Below are 2638 nucleotides of genomic sequence, written 5' to 3' on the forward strand. Positions count from 1 at the left end.
AACCTCAAAGTATGGAAGACCTAATGAGAGCCACACGCACGGGCCAAGGTCACGCCATTAATCAGCCAGATGTTAAAGCATCAGATTTTGAAATCAAAGGACAAATCCTGCACATGATCACCAATCAGTGCCAATTTGGTGGTACAACAAAAGAAGATCTAAACGAAAATCTTTGAACTTTTAATAGGATTTGTAATCTATTTAAAATCCGAGAAGTTGAGGATGAAACTATTTATCTTATGTTGTTCCCATGGACTTTCAAAGGAGAAGCCAAAGATTGGTTAGAATCGTTACCTGAAGGAACGATTGACTCATGGGATATTTTAGTTGAGAAATTTCTTCAAAGATTCTTTTCGGCATCTAAAGCCGTGAGACTCCGAGGAGAAATTGGCACGTTCGTGCAAAAGCCAAATGAAACGTTATATGAGGCATGGACAAGATTCGGAAGGATGTTGAGAGGATGTCCTCAACACGGTTTAGATACTTTTCAAATAGTGCAAATTTACTATAAAGGCGTCGACATCGCCACACGAAAAGACATCGACACAGTAGCTGGTGGTTCCATTATGAAGAAAACCGCAACCGAAGCTCACAAGATCATTAATAACACAGCATCCCACTCTCATGAGTGGCATCAGGAAAAAGATATTTTTCATTCATCTAAAGCGGCTAGAGCCGATTCTAGCCATAACTTTGATTCTGTTTCCGCAAAAATAGATGCTTTCGAGAGACGAATGGAAAAGATGACTAAAGATATTCACGCAATACGAATCAGTTGTGAGCAATGTAGTGGACCACACTTAACGAAAGATTGTAATGTTGAGCAAATGATGGAACAACGAGAGAATGTTTCCTACATAAACCAAAGGCCGGGAAATAATTATCAAAATAATTATCAACCGCCAAGGCCAAACTTTAATCGAAATCAAAACATTCTTTACAATCCAAATGGACCCAATAATAACTCATACAACCAACAATGTCTAAATAACCAACCAACTCAAAACAACACTTTCAATCAACAAAGACCTGGCTTGTATAAACCACCACAACAAACCGAAGAGAAAAAGTCAAATCTGGAAGAAGTCGTATTTAAGCTAGTTGAATCTTAAACACAATTTATTGAAACTCAAACCCAAACGAATGAGAGGTTTGATCAGTCATTTAGAACTCAACAAGCTTCCATTTTGAATCTAGAAAAACAAGTAGGTACTCTTGTTAGATTGATGAGTGAAAGAGAACAAGGAAAGCTACCGAGTAATAATGAAGTAAATGTTAACATGGTATCAACAAATTCTGAAAAACCAACACCAGAAGATGGGAAAGTTTTAGATGTGAGTAACAATGAAGAAGTTACAATACCACCACCACCCGAGTATGTAAAGCCAGTAGAGGCACCATACAAAACACCCATCCCGTTTCCAAGAAAAGGAGTTGAGTACGAGCAAGTGATAGGTAATAAAGTTTGTGATACCTTTGGAAAAAAGAAGAAGAAGAAGAAGAATAAGAAAGTGCAAGAAACAAAAACCGTAGAAGTAAACCCGGTGAAGACAGTTCCACCAAAACCTCCACCTAGGGTAGGTGATCCGGGTGAATTTATTGTTCCTTGTCTACTAAGTGACTGTGTCATGTATGATGCACTAGCAGATTTAGGTGCAAGTGTGAGTGTTATGTCTCTTTCATTATATAAGAGATTAGGAGTAGGTGAGTTAAGTCCAACGGATATGAGTGTTCGACTCCTTGATCAAACCATTAAGCACCCAGTTGGAATTGCTGACAACCTACCCGTTCAAGTAGGTAATTTAACCTTTCTGGTCGAATTCATTGTCATTGACATAGAAGAGGACCCAAACATTCCTCTAATTTTAGGTCGACCATTCTTAGCGTCCACCGGGGCATTATTTGATGTAAGAAAGGGTAGAATGACATTTAGTAATGATGAGAAATCGATCACCTTTATGATTCGAAAGTCTAAATCTCCACCAACCAAAATAGTTGAACCAGCAAAAACGATTGGTAAGAACCATGTTGTTTTACCAACTCCAATGCTAGTGCTCAACAATAATAAAACGCCTAAGTGTGGGGAAAATGAAATAACACCTAATGATGACCTGATAACAAAGAACCCCGTTGTTGATACGAAATTAAATGATCCCGTTATTAATAGTTCAATGAAGAAACTTATTAAATGAATTCGCGATGCTAGAACCAAGGGAAACTTTAAGTTATGTAACCGGTTAGTATCCAATCTGTCGCCTAAAGAAAAGGCGAAATTAGTTGAATTTGTGGATATTACACAAGAATCCGACCAATGGCTTAAAGCAAAAGTCACAGATATGCAAGTTGATTATGGTCCAAGAAAAATTGACGATGAAGTTAATCACAATTTTGACACCACAGCTACCTAAGTGTGGGGAGATCCAAATGTTCTAAAAAGAAAATGTTGTCTAGAGTTAGTTGTTCTGTTCTCGTGTAGTTCCGAGAATGGAATCCGATTGGTCTTTTCCACTAGCAGACACTAAAGAACTAGTTTTCTCCCCCCATTCTGAATTTTTTTTTTTTGTTTTGTAGGTTTTATATGAAATTAGTATGCTTTTTAAATTTAAGTTTTGTGTGATTTTAAAAACAAAAATTTACT

At 37.3% G+C, this 2638-nt stretch overlaps 1 non-coding gene across 1 annotated transcript; it reads right to left on the bottom strand.

Moving 5' to 3' along the window:
• Positions 1-371: 371 nt before the first annotated feature.
• On the bottom strand, positions 372-478 carry LOC139865322 (small nucleolar RNA R71). The gene has a single exon (XR_011764850.1). It is a non-coding gene; the product is annotated as a small nucleolar RNA R71 (small nucleolar RNA).
• Between the last annotated feature and the right edge of the window lie 2160 nt (positions 479-2638).

Source organism: Rutidosis leptorrhynchoides, chromosome 8 (genome assembly GCF_046630445.1).
Source record: "Rutidosis leptorrhynchoides isolate AG116_Rl617_1_P2 chromosome 8, CSIRO_AGI_Rlap_v1, whole genome shotgun sequence".
In the NCBI taxonomy this organism is placed as follows: domain Eukaryota; kingdom Viridiplantae; phylum Streptophyta; class Magnoliopsida; order Asterales; family Asteraceae; genus Rutidosis; species Rutidosis leptorrhynchoides.